The sequence below is a fragment of the Adiantum capillus-veneris genome, chromosome 9 (assembly GCF_014529385.1).
Source record: "Adiantum capillus-veneris isolate H3 chromosome 9, ASM1452938v2, whole genome shotgun sequence".
NCBI lineage: Eukaryota > Viridiplantae > Streptophyta > Polypodiopsida > Polypodiales > Pteridaceae > Adiantum > Adiantum capillus-veneris.
In genome coordinates, this window is record NC_140939.1 from 104,472,758 (window position 1) to 104,493,832 (window position 21,075).

Here is a 21,075-nt window from a genome sequence, read left to right on the forward strand (position 1 = left end):
GACTCCCAAAAATCAATCCATTTCCCAACTGTCAATATTCCCATGCTTGGGATTCAGATTTAGAGATGAGACTACCAATATAAGTAGTTTCTTTAGCATGACATACCATGCTAAGGTCTCCACCAACTATACCATCATCCAACTTTATGTCTCACAACTAGTGCCAGAGTTTTTGCATAAGGGTGGGATTATTATCAACATATATATTTACCACCATATGTTTTCCCCATTTACTATCAATGCCAGAGATCGAGCATCCCCAGTAGGGTGATCTACTAGCCATTGAGGGTTCAGAGATTCCTTTACACAAGTAAGGACCCCTGAGTAGCCAGATTGAGCACCCCCATAAAAGCAGTGCATGCCCCTGTAGTGCAACAACATCCCAACCCTATCATGTCTTTTGTGCTCTTGGACAAGACATATATCAAGATCAGAAGTCATCATCCATTTATTGAACGTGTACATCTTGGTAGGGTCATTCAACCCTTTCATATTGAAGGTAGAGACTTTCAATGGGGAATGTTATGAACTATCTAAGTGTCCCCTTCACTATCAAACTCCTGCATGTGGACCTCAATATGAATGCCTTTATTTCCCCCTCCTCCTCGTGTAGTCTAGATTTCTTACTAGAATCACAAATTGCGATTATGTTATCAATAGCAACCAGAGTCTTAGGAGAGGACATATCTTCCATCATGAGCACTTCATGAAAGTTCTAAGAGGAGTATATGATAAAAAGATGTCACATTTGCCTTAAAGGTTTTTTTAAAAGTGGTGAAACCCTTTGAATCAACCACCCTCTTTCCTTTATCGAGGGGTTTAGAGACATTGGAGGTGAAAGCTCCATGGTTGGGTGCAATATGCCCTTGAAATAGTGCTATAGGAATGGAGGGAGCCTGGGCACCAGGTGTTCTTGCACATGAAGGAGTGGGTGGGTTACCCTTGGGTGCAATATGCCGTTGAAATAGTGCTATAGGAATGGAGGGAGCCTGGGCACCAGGTGTTCTTGCACATGAAGGAGTGGGTGGGTTACCCTTGGGTTGGGTATTATCCCCTTTTCCATTCTACCCTTTACATGGGGGTTTGCCATAGATTTGTTCTCATGGAACAAGGTTCTTACTGCCTGGGTAGGAGGGGATAAGATCAGAGTCCTTATTGAACATAGGACAGCTTTTGGAAAAGTGCCCCAAATTCCCATATTGAAGACAAGCCCTAGCTAGCTTTCCCCATTTTAAATAGAAAATGAATCTACCAACAATATCAAGCTCAATCTCAAGCGTCTCTAGAAATTTCTTATTAGTTTTCTATAACACACAAGCTTTGTCTCTATTAGTGAAACGAATAGTGGAGAAAAAAGAGAACTTTCCTCAATGAAGTTGCCAGCTCTCCAATACAGGGCCATAAAAAGGTAGGCAGGTCCACCAATTCCCCCGAGATAGGAAATCTGGACAACATTTCATCTTTAATTAACTTGATAGGTTTCCACGGAAAAATGTGAACCACTTGCCCACACAGAATCATCATGGGAGCAGAAAGGATATACATTTTATCTACAACATTAAAAAACAAGGCTTCAAACAAATCAGAGCCCGAGATAAACATGTTCTACCACAACATGTTTAAATCCAGAACCAATATCATGGGTGAGGATAGCTAAGTTCGGCAACTTCCATGCAAAGAAGAGAATAGAAGTCCGCTCTTGAAAAATAGACAAAAAAACCTTATAGTCTCTTTTGATTTCAGGTTCGAGGGTGAGGGCACCTTTCAAATGTTAACCATTATAGATCAATCATACTATTTAGACTTTTGCCTAACACGGCGTGGCCGTATCCGGCGTGTGAAACTAACTAGAATGCATGTGGGAGAGACACAGTGCCAAGGCGCAAGAGGGAAACTTAAATCAAATTTGACGAGATCGTGGAAACATTGTGGACCTAGAGGGTGACTCCTCGCAAGCACGATTGACAGGGTGCAAGAATTTCACAGACATGCCATGCTCTAGATCGACATTTCTTCTCTCTCTCTCTCTCTCTCTCTCTCTCTCTCTCTCTCTCTCTCTCTCTCTCTCTCTCTCTCTCTCTCTCGTGCAACCACTTTTTAACCTAGTAGGACAACAGTTCACTCTTTTGATCATAACTTCTTCATTCAAATTCCAATTTGGGTGATCTATATTATGCATTCATCTAAAGACATAAAATTTCAAAGTTATGGAAATTATTTTGTAGCAGCATTTAGGAAGTGAACATGTTCAAAAAAGTTGGCTCTCATCTCTTATTTTACATACAATGTCTTTGGGCACTCGCAAGGGTTCTTATTCTTCAACAAGGTCCACAACCATTGTAGAAAATGATCCAAAATCTCCTAAGTGTGGAGACTCAACAAACAACATTGGAAACCATGATCATCACATACTTGGTATTGTTGCAAGAGACCGTAAACAAACAAGATGAAGACTTAAACGAACTTGCAATGGAGAATGGCATGCTGAGGGTTTGTGTGTTTGAGAATGAGAATCTCAAGAGGACACTTGAGATGCAAAAAACACCTTTGATGCAACTTGAAGAGAAAATCAAGGAGTGTAAACTCTCTCATGTGGAGTTGAATGGTTTGAAGGAGCAAAGTAGAGCATGACCATGTATTGAAGAAGAAAAATTTGACACCATGAGCCAGATGATAGATTGTTTTTTGCGTAAACAAAGTAGCGGGTATATGTAGAAAAAGATGTAAATACATACGTTTTGGAACTTTTCAAGGTGGTTTCAAGTTTAAAAAGTGATGCGACATGTACACATTGTGAATAGTCATGATTGCGTGCCGACAGTCCGAGGCACATGCATGGGCATGCCTTTAATCATTGGATACACTGGTACAGCATATGATTAAAAATTTAGAGCTTCCTTGCCATAGCCACATTGCGTATATCGTGCAATCAACATGTCTACTTGATCACATTTTGAAGAAGAAGCCCATGATGAACTTCTCTTCCAGCTGATGATATTTTGGAAAAGAAGTCCATGATGAACTTCTTCGCTCATGCTTGCATAAGATTCATCATACATATTGACCAAATAACCACCAAGCACAACATCTTCCTTCAAAATCCCCTAAGGCCAAAAGCCTTCAAGATGTATGGTGCATGACTTCCCTTGGCTTGGGCCCAAAGCTCCAATGCTCCAGCAAGCTACAACATGTTGTTAAGACACTTTGCGGGAACAGGGTGAAAGACTAGTATAAAGATACATTTTTTACTGTTTGAGAATATTATGACTTATGCTAGGATTTTCAATGTCATTAAATTCTTGGAATGTATGCTAATTGTGGGTTTTGGGGCCATTAATTGTGGTGTGAGGCTTATAGCTTGGGATGCTCAAAGGTTGCCAAAGTGGAAATTAATGGGTTTATTATATGGTCCTCTAAGTGATCTTCATGCCTATCATTACACATTTTTCGGGTTTTATTACTGTTTTTGTACCCACATTGATATGTGTGCCAAGAGATTGAATTAAGCTTAACAAGGTTTTGGGTTCTAGTGCCTTCCATGGGCTACATCAGGTGCTTTACATTGTTCAAATTGGACATATAACTAACTAAATTATGACCATATGAGCTCACTCTACGTTTTTGGGCTTCCACTACAAGAGGTCACTTAAATTCCGGCGCCAAATTACTGGTGTCAATGGCGGGCGTCGATATATGTGTAAGTAAGTATGGAGGGAGATGAAGTTGTTTTAAAATATCATTTTTAAATTTTTGACGCTTGTTTCGATGTGTCTTCCAACGCTTGTACGAATGCACATTTTGACGCGTAAACGAATTCCCTTTTTGATGCCTGCACCGATATGTGTATCGATGGACCTTGCAAAAACACAAACCTGTAGGCTTTCCCTGCACATTTCTCTTCTTATTGTGCCTTTTCTCTTGCTCTCTTCCTCCTCACCTCTTACAGATCTGGTGCGAAACAAATTGTTGGAGGTGCTAATCTTGCTTGTGGACTACTCCATAGCACTAAGGTGAGATTGCTTTCAAGTTTACTTCTAGGTTTAGGGTTTAAGGTTTAACATGGTGTGTGTGTGTGTGTGTGTGTGTGCGTTTTTGCAGGTTCGAGGACGTCTACAACACCTTTTCTTGCTCAAATAGGCCGCATGTGAGTGCTTGAACTTTTAATGCATATTAAATTTATTTAAATTAATTTGTATATTGATAAAAGAAAATTTCATGTTTTAAAATTTTAATGCTTTAAAAGAAATTATGGTTTGTGCTGTGAAATCTTGTTTTGAATTATGAAAAAAAATTGTTTTGGTTTATGAAAAATCTTGTTTTGAAGAAATTTTGTTTTGAATTATGTCGTTTTTGAAATTATGCGATTGATGAGGTTTAGGTTTTAGGTTGCGGTTAGGTTTAGTTTAGGTTATAGATTAGGTTAGGGTATATATAGGTTATATGTTAAGTTATAAGTTAGGTTATACATTAAGTAATGTTAGGTTAGGTTTAAATTAAGTTATAAGTTAGGTTAGCTAGATTATAGGTCAGGTTTAGGCAACAAGTTAGGTTAGGTTATAGGCTAGGTTAGGTTATAGTTTGTGCGTAAAAAGTTATGTTAGGTTATATGTTAACTCGTGTTTTCATGTTATAGATGGACGTTGTGTTCGGACAGTTTGAACTTATGTACCTTTATGTTGATCTAAACACTTATTGGTGAAATGTCCAAACACGACCATCTACCAACATCTAAACCATAACCCTCTAACCCTATTAGCAAACTAAAATGGCCAAGCGCTACACTAATTGGATTTGTAATGTGAGGTTTTTAGCTAGCAGCAAATAGTTGAAAAAACGCAGTCGGACTTCCAAAGTGCACACAGACTTCAAGAACCTTAATATATAGTCATTGACCAATAAAGACGAGATTATTACCCTGTGGTCCTAATCTCCATGCACCTCTAGACCGAGGTGTGCGTGCATCGGTCCTGGCTAGAGAATGTGAGGTTGTCATGTATTGTCATGTACTTAATAGTGTGTAGTTATAACAACTAGAGTGTTTTAATTATTTGTTGCATCATTGGTAAATAAAGTATGGATGATAGGATGGCGTATCCTGGTTGCATTGCAAGAAGCAGATCTTTTGGAAACAAAAAATCTACGACCAACACATACGAAATCACGGTCTCTTTCCGAGAGAGCAACTACAAGACCTGTGTTATCGATCTCATGGTCTAGAGATTGAAGGTCAAATTCCGCAAGTAGATATTTCTCCAATTTCATCTCAGAGAAGACAATTTTCAAACAAGCAGCCATCGACTGAGTCCTTCCAACTAAGACCTGATGCGGAATTTAAGAAGTAGAGATGGAGCAGATGTTGGACATGTTCTTTGACATGGATTCCAACATAGAAGGCGACAACATTGAACGCAGTACTCTGGACCAACCTCAGCCATCCTGTTCATATCGACGGTATGATATCAACGATGAAGAGGGCGAGATGATGCAAAGTCTTGCACGCATGCCACTCTACACTGGTGCAAGTAGATATTGCTCCAACTTCATCCCAGAAAAGATGATTTTCAAACCAACAGCCATCGGTCCACTGAGTCCTCCCAACCAATACCTTATGTTGCATTTCAAGAAGTAGAGATGGAGCAGATGATCAACGCGTTCTTTGACATGGATCCCATCATTGCAAACATAGAAGACGACAACATTGAACACTTTATTGTGGACAAAACCTCAGTCATCCCGTTCATATCGATGGCATGATAGCAACAATAAAGAGGAATAGACAATGCAAAGTCTTGCACGCATGCCGCTTTAAATTGGTGCAAAAATCTTAGTTCTTCATACTGCATTGGCAATGCTTAATTTGCAGTCTGTCTACGGTTGGTCTGACGCCTCAATCACATAGCTTTTTAGGTATATACATTGTATTGTAAGCATGATAAAGTGAAAATTACAGTTCAATAATGTGATTAAGGGGTTGACTTGTTCATGTAACAACAGGTTGCTCAATGAGCAAATCTTACCAGAAGAGAATCACATGCCCCCTACCTGTCCAGCTGCTAAAAAGATTGTTACTAATTTGGGCTTGGATTATCACAAAATACATGCATCTCCTAATGATTGTATACTTTTTCACAATGAGTATGAAAATTTGGAACAAAGTCCCAATTGTGGATCAAACAGTTACAGTGAGAAATCATAAGAAAAATTTATCTCTGCAAAGGTCTGGCCTTCGACACTTTCCTATCATTCCAAGAATAAAGAGCATGTTCAGGTGCAAGTCGATAGCCGCTTTGATGAAATGGCACTCAAATACTAGATCGACACATGATGTGATGTGGGTACTTGCTAACTCTCGAGCATGGAAGCACGTAGAGAAACGTTGGCCTACATTTAAGAACGAGCCTCGATGTATCCACTATGGTTTGGCAATGGACAAAGTAAACCCATTTGGATTACCGATTTTGTCATGGAACACGTGGCCGATTTGTCTAGTTAATGATAATCTTCCACCATAGCTAGCTATCAAGAAGGGCCATCTGTTGTTGTCATTGATCATCCCAAGAAACTACAAAGAAATTAAGAACATGGACATCTATCTAGCACCACTTATAGAAGAGCTCCAAATCTTGTGGACACGAATTGATGTGGTTGATATGTCCCAACCAATTAGATGTAATGTACATGTGCAAGGCATTCTCATGTGGACCATGCATGATTGGCCAGGCTTCGATGAATGCTCAGGTAAGTGCCTTTGCAACCCTCACACACATGTGATTTTTGGCTAAGCCAACGCTTTTGTAGTTTAATTTTGTGGTGTTTCAGTGTTGAGTTACTCGGGAAATCATGCATGTCCGAAATGTGATTCTCGACTTGGCTTTTGCCACTTTGAGCATTTGAGCAAGACAATTTACAAGGAGCATGGTAGATTTTTTCATGAAGGACATGAGCTATGTGGACCAAACATATGAAAACATGACATGCATCCTTTGATTGGAAAAACATATGGCTGGAGAGGGGAGATTGGATGCCACCTAGAATGAAAAGACTTTCTATTTTTCATGAACTCCCTTACTGGAGTGACCCGTCGATTAATCATTTGCTCGACCCAACGTACATCTTCAAGAATGTGGGGGAGATCATATGGAAAACCATCATTGGAAAAAGGGAGAGCAAGACCGAGAGAGATGACCTGCAAGCTGTGGGTCAAATGTCAAAGATGTGGCCTCGACTTAAACCCAATGGAAATTTTGTTGTACAAAAAGGTCCATTGAGTCGTGTAGAAGAGCAACAAGTGAAGAAGACTATATCTTCATTCAATACTCCCATAGGGTGCATGCAATGTTTGAAAATAGCTTTTACGAGAGATAAAAATCTCAGTGGTCTTAAGTCCCACGATGGGCACAAATTTTTACAGTTCATCTTACCAATTTCCATAAAGGGTTGTATGAAATATGACATTAGAAGAACAATCTACAAAATTGGTGAGTTGGTATGCTGGATCAGTTCAAAAGAGATAAGAGAAGACATCATCAATGCAGCACGCTTAAATGCTATTGAAAAAGTGTGCATGGTGGAGAAGTACTTTCCAACAAACGTTCTTCCGTCCAAATGCATGTGCTTGTGCATGTGGTCAATGAAGTTGCAGTTGCTGGGGTGGTCCATAGCAGGTGGATATTCTTCTTGGAAAGATTTATGAAGGCTTTAAAGGGGTTTTTTTGTCAAAGGGAGCGCCCCGAGGGTAGCATGGCCGAAAGATGGCTTGTACAAGAGTCTTTTGTACTCATCAGTGAATTTTTTGTCTCAATTGATCTAGAGATTCCCCGAATGTGGACTACTGAGGTCAACGTCAAGGTGACAGGTGACGAGCCACAGGGATAAGGCATTGTTAGGAAGATGAACATCACAATGCGAGAAAAGGTTATGAGATTTTGTCTTCTCAACTCAGACAGCATGCAAAAGTAGTTAGAGAGGTACAAAGGGGAAAAGCAACAATGCTTGATAGATCGCCTGCAATTCAAGCGCAACCGTGCCACTAGAAACCTTCCTTTTCTAGATCATCGTCTAAAATTGCCTCACTTTCCAACTGGGCGGTGGTTAGATGTGACAATCTCAGAGGCAAAGAGGAATGGAGTGTTGATTACTAAAGAGGAAGAGAAGATGTCAAAGGGTTGCGATTGGCATGTATATTTTCACAACTTTCTGTTGGATCTCCACATGATCACATTGCTTTAATAACTTTTATTCTTTTTAATTTTGTGGCTGCAGTATCACAAATATGGAGCTTTGTGGTCGCATGGGAAACACTTCAGAGTGCAGCAGATCGACAAACAAAGGGTCACTTTTGACAGTGGTGTTAGGGAAAGCTTGATCCAAGAAAGTAGGAGTAGTTCCAAGGATGAGAACACAGAGACTAGCCAACTTGAATGCTTTGGCTACATCCAAGACATCTTGAAGATTAGCTTTAGAAAGTTTGATATGTTTACTTTATGTCAATTGGTTCAAAGCTATACCTGCAGCCCTAATGCAACTGTGCGGAAAGACAAGAGTGGATTGATTCAAGTGAACTCTAGGCGGGTGTGGACAGATGCGTGGGATACATTCATACTTCCACAGCATTGTGAAAAAGTTGTGTTCACACATGATCCAATATGGAAAAAAGTGATGGTAATGATCTGTCTAAACCATGCTGGCTCTATGTCGTTCAAGTTGCTCCACGGAGCAAGCAAGTGTGTGAAGGATTGTACGTTGAGGTCGAAGAGGTGATTCATGAACAAAGCGTAGGATCAACTGAAACTTTAAGTTTAGATTTTGAGGTGGATGTGAGCAGTGAGCAATTGTCTGAACCTAGAAATGAGGTGTCAAATACTGATGTTTATGCAAAGAGCGACAAAGAAGTAGAGTTCTATGTGATGAAGATGGAGAAGTACATATTGAGATAGACATCTTTGGTGCATCAGATCTCATAGAAGATGAGAGATTAACTAATGATTTTTGCTAGCAACTCTTTTATAAAATTCTTTTTATTAGTCTACAATACACTTTAATTTCATTCATTTGTGTTGCAGCTTCATTTATTTGTTATTTGTATTGGTGGTTAAGCATTTCTTCTATAAACTAGTGTATTTTGTGGGTGTTATTTGTGTATGATTAGCCATGGCCAATGAAGATGAACCATACTCTCCTAGTTTTAGTTTTCCTATCACTCTGGCCGGCATGTTACCCGAGCAGATGGTCTCGTTTTTGTCTCAGTTCATATCACAGTAGATCGTGATGGCACAGAACGTTTGGGCAGCAGGTTCCTCTAGACCTACTATGGCCAACCCTATGCCCGGGACTAGTGTGGTCCCTACCTTGAGTGGCACCACACCTTAGTCGAGTGTGCCCCATACACCGACGGGTGGTTCATCCTCGAGACAAGGTAGGCGTCATTCTAGAGGCGGTGGTTGCTGTGGTAGCGGTTCTACCGATGCGTTTACACCACCAAGAGCGTCCACCACTCTCTTCAGTAGATATTTCACCAATTGGCATTACCATGAGGGTATTCTTGATACATTTTTACCCAGTCATCTTTATACAGTCTTCTTGGTACGATGTTTTTTGTAGTTGTGGTCTTCTTGATATAGTCTCACTCACTGATTGTTTGCATATGTACAAATTTGTAGTGCTTATGTTTATGGTATGGCACAGATGTTATGGTACAACTACAAGTCCATAGCCACTTTGATGAAATGGCACCCAAATACTAGATCGACAAATGATGTGATGCGGGTACCTGCTGGCTCTCGTGCATGGAAGCACATAGAGGAAAGTTGGCCTACATTTAAGAACGAGCCTCGATGTATCCACTTTGGTTTGGCAATGAACGGAGTAAACCCATTTGAATTACAAACTTTTCCATGGAACACGTGGCCTAATTGTCTGGTTAAATATAATCTTCCACCATGGCTAGCTATCAAGAAAGTCCATCTGTTGTTGTCATTGAACGTCTCAAGAAAGTACAAAGCAAAGAACATGGATGTCTATATGGCACCACTTATAGAAGAGCTCCAAATCTTGTGGAGAGGAATCGATGTGGTTGATATGTCCCAACCAATCGGATGATGGAATGTACATGTGCAAGGCATTCTCATGTAGACCATGCATGATTGGCCAAGTTTCAGTGAGTGCTCAAGTAAGTGCCTTTGAAACCCTCACACACATGTGATTCCTGGCTATGCCAACGCTTTTATACTTTAATTTTGTGATGTTTCAGGTTTGAGTTACTCGGGCAATCATGAATGTCCAAATTGTGGTCCTCGACTTGGCTTCTACCACTCTAAGCATTTGAGCAAGACAATTTACGAGGAGCATGGTACATTTTTTCCTGAAGGACATGAGCTACGTGGACCAAACATATGCAAACATGACATGCATCCATTGATTGCAAAAACATGTGGCTAGAGAGGGGAGATTGGATGCCACCTCGAATGAAAAGACTTTCTATTTTTCATGAACTCCTGTACTGGAGTGAACTGCTAATTAATCATTTGTTTGATCCAATGCACATCTTCAAGAATGTGGGGGAGATCATATGGAAAACCATCACTCAAAAAATGGAAAGCAAGACCCAAAGAGATGGCCTGCAAGCTGTGGGTCGAATGCCAGAGATGTGGCCTCAACATAAACCCAATGGAAAGTTTTCTATACCAAAAGGTCCATGGGTTTTGAGTCGTGCAGAAGAGCAACAAGTGAAGAAGAGTATATCTTCATTCAATACTCCCATAGGGTGCATGCGATTGAACTTTTATGAGAGATGACAATCTAAGTGGTCTTTAGTCCCACGAATGGCACAAATGTTTACAGTTCATCTTACCAAATTCCATAAAGGGTTGTATGACATATGAAATTAGAAGAACAATGGAACTCAAATACTAGATCGACAGATGATGTGATGCGGGTACCTGCTAACTCTCATGCATGGAAGCACGACAGATGATGTGATGCAGGTACCTGCTAAATCTCATGCATGGAAGCACATAGAGGAAAGTTGGCCTACATTTAAGAATGAGCCTCGATGTTTCCGCTTTGGTTTGGCAATGAATGGAGTAAATCCATCTGAATTACAAACTTTGTCATGGAACACGTGGCCTATTTGTCTAGTTAATTATAATCTTCCACCATGGCTAGCTATCAAGAAGGGCCATCTGTTGTTGTGATTGTTCATCTCAAGAAAGTACAAGCAAAGAACATGGACGTCTATTTGGCACCACTTATAGAAGAGCTCCAAATCTTGTGGACAAGAATCGATGTGGTTGATATGTCCGAACCAATCTGACCATGGAATGTACATGTGCAAGGAATTCTCATGTGGACCATGCATGATTGGCCAGGTTTTGGTGAGTGCTCATGTAAGTGCCTTTGAAACCCTCACACACATGTGATTCCTGGATATGCCAACGCTTTTATATTTTAATTTTGTGACGTTTCAGGCTTGAGTTACTCGGGCAATCATGCATGTCGAAAATGTGGCCCTCGACTTGGCTTCCACCACTCTGAGCATTTGAGAAAGACAATTTACGAGGAGCATGGTAGATTTTTTCCTGAAGTACATGAGCTACGTGGACCAAACATATGCAAAAATGACATGTATCCACTGATTGGAAAAACATGTGGCTAGAGAGGGAGATTGGAGGCCACCTAGAATGAGAAGAAGTTCTATTTTTCATGAACTCCCGTACTGGAGTGACCTGCTGAGGATTAATCATTTTCTCGACCCAACGCACATCTTCAAGAATGTGGGGACCTCGACTTAAACCCAATGGAAAGTTTGCTTTACCGAAAGGTCCATGTGTTTTGAGTCGTGCAGAAGAGCAACAAGTGGAGAAGACTATATATTCATTCAATACTCTCATAGGGTGCAATGTGATGTTTGAAAATAGCTCTTACGAGAGATGACTATCTCAATGGTCTTAAGTCCCACAATTGGCACAATTTTTTACAGTTCATTTTACCAATTGCCATAAAGGGTTGTATGACACATGACATCAGAAGAACAATCTACAAAATTAGTGAGTTGGTACACTGGATCAGTTCAAAAGAGATAAGAGAAGACATCATCAATGCAGCATGCTTAAATGCTATTGAAGGAGTGTGCATGGTGAAGAAGTACTTTCCAACAAACATTCTTACCATCCAAATGCATGTACTTGTGCATGTGGTTAATGAAGTTGCAATTGCTGGGGTGGTCCATAGCAGGTGGATGTTCTTCTTGGGAACATTTATGAAGACTTTAAAGGGGTTTTTTCGTCAAAGGGCTCGCCTCGATGGTAGGATGGCCAAAGGATGGCTTGCACAAGAGTCTCTTGTACTCATCAGTGAATTTTTGGTCTCAATTGATCGACATCACAATGCGAGAAAAGGTTATGAGATTTTGCCTTCTCAACTTAGACATCATGCAAAAGTGGTTAGAGAGGTACGAAGGGGAAAAGCAACAATGCTTGACAGATCGCCTGCAATTCAAGCGCAACCGTGCCACTAGAAAACTTCCTTTTCCAGATCATCTTCAAAAATTGCTTGACTTTCCAACTGGGGGTGGTTAGATGTGACAATCTCAGGGGTAAAGAGGAATGGAGTGCTGATTACTAAAGAGGAAGAGAAGATGTCAAGGGGTTGTGATTGGCATGTATATTTTCACAACTTCCTTTTCGAGCTCCACATGATCACATTGCTTTAATAGCTTTTAGTCTATTTCAATTTTGTGGCTACAGCATCACAAATATGGAGCTTTGTGGTCGCATGGGAAACACTTCAAAGTGCAACAGATCAATGAACAAAGGGTCACTTTTGAAAGTGGTGTTAGGGCAAGCTTCATCCAAGAAAGTAGGAGTAGTGCCAAGGATGAGAACACAAAGACTAGTCAACTTGAATGCTTTGGCTCATCCAAGACATCTTGAAGGTTAGCTTGAGAAAGTTTGATATGTTTATTTTTTATGTCAATTGGTTCAAATTTATTACCAGTAGCCCTAATGCAACTGTGCGGAAAGACAAGAGTGGATTGATTCAAGTGAACTCTAGGCGGGTGTGGACAGATGCGTCGGATACATTCATACTTCCACATCATTGTGAACAAGTTGTGTTCACACACGATCCAATATGGACAAAAAATGATGAGAATGATATGTCCAAACCATGATGGCTCTATGTTCTCTATGTTGTTCAAGTTGCTCCATGGAGCAAGCAAGTGTGTGCAAGATTGGACATTGAGGTGGAAGAGGTGATTCATGAACAAAGTGCATGACCGATGAAAACTTTAAGTTTAGATTTTGAGGTGGATTTGAGCAGTGAGCAATTGTCTAAACTTATAAATGAGGTGTCAAATACTGAAGCTGATTCGAAGAGCGACAAAGAAGTAGAGTTTGATGACGAATATGCAGAAGTACAGATTGTGATAGACATCTTTGATGCATCAGATCTCATAAAAGATAAGAGATTAACTAATGATTTTTTCTAGGAACTCTTTTGTAAAATTCTTTTTATTAGTCTACAATACACTTTAGATTCACTCATTTGTGTTGCAGCTTCGTTTATTTGTTATTTGTATTGAATAAGCGTTTCTTTTGTAAACTAGTGTATTTTGTGGGTGTTATTTGTGTATGATTAGCCATGGCCGATGAAGATGAACCATACTCTCCTGGTTTTAGTTTTCCTATCACTCGAGAAGATGGGCTCTTTTTTGTGTTAGTTTACACTAGAGAAGATCGTGATGACACAAACCTTCGGGCAGCTGGTTCCTCTAGACCTACTATGGCCGACCCTACACCTGATTTGAGTGTGCCCCCTACACCAACGGGTGGTTCATCCTCTAGACAAGATAGGCGTCGTTCTGGAGGCGGTGGTTGCTGTGGTAGTGGTTCTACGGATGCGTCCACACCACTGAGAGTGTCCCCCACTCTCTTCAGTAGATATTTCATTGATTGGCACACCACGTACACCTTGGGGATCACACGAGCATGATCCTAGCAAGGTGTACAAGAGCAAGGATGGGGCTGTTGTGGCGGATAGGCTCGAAAAGGCCATTTGACAAAGGATTCGGCAGCTCTATACAATTCAGTTTGGTCACTTTGTTATGGAGGTTTGCGATAATCTCGAGCATGAAAGAAGGAATTACATCATCGAGGCCATTCATAGAGAGTACAGGCTAGCAAGGGGTTACCATCCAGTCTCAAACCCCTGGGTTTTGAGCGTGACGAAGGCCACAATGTCACGCCGTCGCTTAGAGGCGAGAGAGACACGTACAGACTGACGGCATGGTTGGACGTAGAGGAGTGAGTGGGGATTGCACGAGAGACATAAGACAATCCTGAGAGATTTCAACAGTAGAGAGATACAGCCAGAGCACGTTTGGAGTCTGCAAGAACGTCACATCTTGGGAGTGGAGGCTACAACACGCTTCAACATGAGTTTGTAAGTATTATATGTATGCTTTAAATTATTGAAAACATATATGTTATTTGAAGATTTATCTCATGATTAGATCATAATTTTGCAAGAAGTTGCCGTGAAGCGCCTTCTGACACGCCGAGAGGAGAAGTATGGGTTGTGGCCCTTCTGACCCAGTTGAGGGAGAGGACATCGACTGGGAGGCATTACCATGAGGGTCTTCTTGATACAATTTTACCCAATCATCTTTATACATTCTTCTTGGTACAATCATTTCTGTAGTTGTGGTCTTCTTGATAGAGTCTCACTCATCAATTGTTTTCATATGCACAAATTTGTAGTGCTTATGTTTATGGTTTATGATTATGTTTATGGTATGGCACATATGTTATGGTTAGGGTTTGTCAATCAAGTTCAGGTTATGGTTTTGCTATGATGGTATGGCAATCATGTGATGGTTATGGTTATGATTACGGTTACGGTTACGGTTATGGTTATGGTTATGGTTGTGCAATGATGGTATGACTGTTATGGTTATGGTATGACAAGCAAGTTATGGTAATGGTTATGGTATGGCAAACGGCTTATGTTTATGGTTTTGCAGTTTTTGACTCATGTTTTAATTATGGTTATAAAAGCTTTATGACATTATGCCATGATCAAGCTGTTGCTTTTGTGGTTATGTTATTCTTATAATTTTTCTAATTGCCATACACTCGCTCTTTAGCGTCAGCTTGTAGGTGGAGTGCGGTTGCTTGTGCACTCTTCATTTGGGTAGAGAGGGCTTTTTTCTTTTGCTGCAGTACATACAACATCAGTTCCCAACCCTCTCTGCCCAAAACAAATTTGCAGGTTTGGTCATCGGTACAGAATACGGTATAGGCATTGGTACACACGTCGAAAGAAGCATCAGAATATACTATAGAATTACCGGTGCATATACGAACACTTATTTAGACTCTCATTGAATAGGATATTTTGATGCCACATATACCGATGCTTATACTGATGACGCGAGACCGACATCTTTTCTGATGCCTATTTGAGCGCTTTTAAAAAAAAAACTAACTTTGTCTCATCGATATCTACGCCGGTTTCTGTGCGACGTGTTGTAGTGTCCCATGAGTAGGGAAAACTGATGTGAATGTGGGCAATGTTGTGCTCGGCACTACTTTTGTCGATATGTGGGAAAAGAGTTGAGTTTGGCAATGCCGTGGTCCATAATTATGCTAAATGTGATGCATTTCATATAGGGTGAAAGCATGTTAATGTGTCATGCTTTTTGCTATCTTTCACAATGCTATCTCCTGAAACAAGAAATCCAAATCTACAAAAATCCCAAAGAGATGATACCAGTTGTGAAAATTTTATCGTGTGCCCAAGTGTTTTTTAGGTGTGCTAAGTTAAATGTGCTAAAACTAGCACAAAAAACATGTCACTTAATATGCTTTTATCCTATAACACAAAAAATATTTGATGAGCTTTGTGATCAAAATATTATCTCTTAGAGTGCAAAGATAGTGGATTAAGCTCAACATAGCTGTGACAAGGAATCTTTGGGCTATTTTAATTGGGTGGGAAGGGAAGGCCTTTTTCCAATGCATTCCCCTATGCTTTCACATTGAGTCAAGTGGCCTTACAAAATCCATTGACATGAGTGACATAATTAATGAGGCGATTGTTGGTCAGGGGCCATCAAAGAAACGTGTTGTGCTTAACAATGCTTTGATCAAAGAAACATGTTGTGGTTAGTAATGATCTGGCTGATATGTTAACGAAGTGTGGGTCTTTGACATTGGCTGTCCAATGGATTTCAACAAAAAAAAAGGGTTTCAATATCAAAAGAAAGGGAAAAACGGAAGGTGATGGCATAGGGCAGCGAGCATAGAGAGGAGAAGAGGCTCTTGTTCTTGCATGGGCTGGTGCATAGCTCGGATGAGCTCAACACTAAAGCAGAAGTTGACAAGCACCCCATTTTGGACCTCTTTCCATCAAATTTGGTCAAACTTCAGATAACAAACTGCCACATCATCAAGATTTATCCCACACCTTGCAAAAATGGCAACTGTTGCTAAGGGGGAAAAAAAAAGGGGGGGGGGGGAGCTTGTGTAGGGAAACTATTGACATGCAAAGGATGGAACATCCATTAAGTTGTCATGCAAAAACATTCTCTCAATTGAAGATTCCATCAACATTAGAATTTCACATGGAAATTCTCCTATCCCTGCCCCACGTAGCATACATCTTTTCATTAGGGAAAAACTATAGATTATTTTGCCTCCTTAAAATATGGATCCCACATGAATCTTTCACTTCCCGTGAGGCAAAGGAATATGTTTTGTGGTTTCAGAGAAACAAAAAGTAAAGTCCAGAAAAGCCAATGGAATGAAACTATCTCTCTTTCCTTGATCCAATGTTTGCACACTTAGATCATATCATGTTTGATTATGGATAAACACATACATGTTCAAACACACATTCTTGCATACTTGGGCATGCATGCTCACACAATATTGTATATTATCACAAGCTCCCTTAGATGCTTGGTGTATTTGACCAATAGGGAAAACTTGTTGATTTGCATCTCAAACCTACTTTGAACTGTGTGTGTGTGTGTGTGTGTCTCAACATACACACACACAAACAATTCAAAAGATGACTTGATTTATAGAGTTGGGAGGTGGTTTGATAAATGGGAGGTGGTTTGCACAAAAGCAACTCAGTACTTGATTTATTTTTGTATCACATGGTCAAAATGTTGAGTTGTTTCAATATTATGAACTATGAGGATTAAAATCATAGGTAAATCAAGAGTAGGATATGTCTTGTTCTTTAGAGTCAGTCCTGGTAAACCACTTTAAGCAAAGGGTAGAGTTCTTAGCTACATTCATACGGAAAAAACAATAGAGTTATCGATATATCTTGCTTTTCCTTTTGATATTAAGTTTGCATGGAGTTTTTTCCAAGAGTCCACCATCATGTATGCCACCTTACCCAAGTCATAATAGGTACAACTGTGAACATCTTATCCCAAGTGGACAACTACCAGCTCCCATGATATTAAGCAAAAGAGTTTTCAATGACGTCCCATATCACATCAGTCCAAAGAGTATCATGTTCCAGTGTATGCTTCAGCATGGAAGATTTTCTTGCTAGCATGTTGTGGATTTCTCCCAATACCGTTACATGTCTTTGCAAGCTGACAAAATCCCATGCAGCCCATGATCTAGTGCTTTTTCCCTAGAAAAAGTTTAGCAAAGCTAATTTAAATTTTTGCAATGATGAATCAGTCCAGCCCAAAAATAGTAGATGATACAGAGAGTAAGGAATTAAGATAGATTGTAACAATCTATTCTAGCATCAAAGAGTCACTATGAGAGGTGCCACGACAGTTAAAGCAACAATTTCTCTTTGACCCAACCAGTCATAGCCTTTGTTACGTAATCAACCCCCAAAGGGTAGCCTAGATGTCTTAACGTAGAGTTTCCTCCTATTTCTTTTAGCATCCATTGAGTTGTCTTGGAAAAAAATTCTCTCAATTAAAGCTAAGATATCAAGTTTTCAATCAATGGAAAACTTTAGGTTATTTTGCCTCCATGAAATATAGATCCCACATGGATCTTTCACTTCCCGTGAGGAGGCAAATTAGTACGTTTCGTGGTTTCAAAGCAAACAACAACAAAGGTAAAGCCTAGAAAAGCCTATGGAAAGAAACTATTTCCCTTTCCTTGGTCCAATGTTTCACATTTAGAGCATATCATGTTTGATTATGGACACACACATACACATTCAAACACACATTCTTGCATACTTGGACATACATGCTCACACAATATTGTATACTATCATGAGCATCCTTAGATGCTTGCTGTATTTGAAAAATAGGGAAAACTTGCTAATTTGCATCTCAAACCTACTTTGAACTCTCTCTCTCTCTCATATGTGTGTGTGTGTGTGTGTGTATGTGTGTGTTTATACTATACTTGATACTTAGATACAAAAAGACAATTGTTTCAAAAGATGACTTGATTTATATAGTTGGGATGTGGTTTGCACAAAAACAACTTAGTACTTGATTTATTTTTGTACAACATGGTCAGAATGATGAGTCGTTTCAATATTACTAACTATTAGGATTAAAAATATAGGCAAATCAAGACTAGGATATATCTTGTTCTTTAGAGTCAATGCTAAATCACTTTAAGCAAAGATATCATTCTTACCTACATCCATATGGACAAAAAAATCGGCTTTGTTAGAATATAATTATGGTGGGTATATATAGGACTATGTGTTTTCCCCTTGAGCCCCCAAGGGTTTTCCATCCACAGTAAAGGACCCTTGTTTGAGCGGGGCTGTTGAGCTTATATGTGAAGCTACTCTAAATATAACCCTGGTTCCCCTCTATATATATACAATCTTGTGTGTGTACTCTATACACTTTAGGGGTTTCATTATGTGCGTATTATCTCTGTGTTCTTCTCCTTTTTTGTCTTCTCAAGAGATGGAACAATGTTTTGACTCTAGCAAAAATTCTATTGCATGTATGTTTGCCAGGAGATAGTTCAAATTTTCCAACATTCGGGCTCAAATATGTGCTTACATTTTCAACTTGTCCATCCCTTGTAATATGGACATTACAAATAGATTCATTGATTGGACCTTGCTAGCTTAAACAGCAAATTGGTGGACATCTCCTAGTAAGAAATTCTATGAAGTAATGTTGCTAGTGCGAGAGATCAGTCACATCTGCAATCCAGCATGGACTTTCTTTGCTCTCAAGAATGGTGGATACTCAAACGTAAAGCCTTATGGGAGCTACCCTTCTCTCTCAAACACAAATTGTTTCTATTGAGAGTCCACACTCGAGCCTTCCATTGGGAGCATAACTGCACAAGAAGAGAGACTTATTGCACATGAAGAAAATGTCTGATGGTCTATGCTCAAGATGTAAAGCAAAAGAGACAGCTAAGCATTTATTTTGGAATCGTCCCTTGGTGAAGCAGTGGTAGAAATGTTTCCATGATATTTTGTATAATGCATTCCAGATTAAACTATCTAAATTCAACTCACATTTGGGTTATTATCTCATGTTGATGAGGGGTTGAATATATGTCTAGTCTTCATGAGATACTGTGAAAGGCAAAGAATGCAGGTCACCTTCTTGTACAATTATGGTTATCAGCATGTCATATTTTTTCCAAAATTTTAAAATTAGAAATGGCCTATCTCCATAAGATTTTCACGAGTGCATGCTGAAAGAATCCTAAACAATAGAGAATCAAATGGTTGTAACCCTTCCTTTCTCATCCTATCAAATGGATAAAAAATATTTCTAAAGTCTCCCTAACATACATACCCTAAATTTAAGTGAATCTATTTTGCTAAGAAAGCTCATGCTGCAAATAAATATTACTACATTTTATTAGACTCCCTCCTGGCCCACCTATGCAAGCTTTCTAGGATTTCCTGATCATTAAGTGCATACTCTACAAACCCTGTGAGCAAACCATTCTATGATGCATAGGTGTGTAGGTTGTAGAAACATCTACCTTTTTTGCATACATTTAAAGGAGATCAAAGGTTCCTTCTGATAGCCACATTGGGTTCATCTTAGAATTGGCATGTCCAAGGGAAGACATTTTGAGAAGAAGTCGATGAAGAACTTCTTGGCGTTTCATGATGGCACTGCATTTGGCATACATATCAAGAATAAGTATAGACATTTGAGATGCAAGCGTAGGTTGTAGAAAGTCCTTCCCTTCATATATGGTTAAAACAACTCACACCTAGCCTAGGAATAGCCACATTGGGCATATCCTACAATAAGAGCTTCATGCCATCAATGCCTATATTTATATATAATCTATTCTCTTTTTGGTTGATTAGCAAAACTTGTGTGTGGTTATGTTCTGGCTACTTATTTTGCTAACTGGTGGGTTATGTACTAAAAATCTTAAAGAATTTTCTAAATCTCAAATAATCAAGGGCTTTGGATTAGGTAGGATCATTATGTAGTGCTCTATCTTCTAGTTGCTTCAAAGGGAAAAGATAGTGGATTAAGCTCAACATATCGATTGTTGGCCGGGGGCCATGGGAGAAACTTGTTATGCTTAGCAATTCTTTGATCGAAGAAACATATTCTGGTTAGCAATGCTTTGGCTGATATGTTCAGCGCAATGGCTTTTAGAGAAAAAAGAGGGTTTCAATATCAAAAGGAAGGGAAGGAAAGGAAGGTGATGGTACAGGGCAACGAGCAGAGATAGAGAAGAAGAGGCTCGTGTGCTCGCATGGGGATATTTCCTTTCAACCTTTGTGAAATTGGTGAATCTGTGTGCTCGCATGGGGATATTTCCTTTCAACCTTTGTGAAATTGGTGAATCTTTCGATCGTCTTTGATCGTGCTAGTTTGGCCATAACATTAATAATTGTGCGAAATGTCTTTCGATCGTCTTTGATCTTTGATCGTAAAAAGGAGCAGGAAAGGATTGCTATTTATTTTTTACTTGTTTAAGAAGAAAAGGTGGCGAATTTAATGAACAAAAGAAATACATGGCAAATGAAACGGCGCATTCTCCAGGTATCGTCAAAAGCATAAAAATGAAAGCTGATATCACGCGTTGACGTGGGGCTAGCGGAAAGCAGGTAGGGTTTACTAGG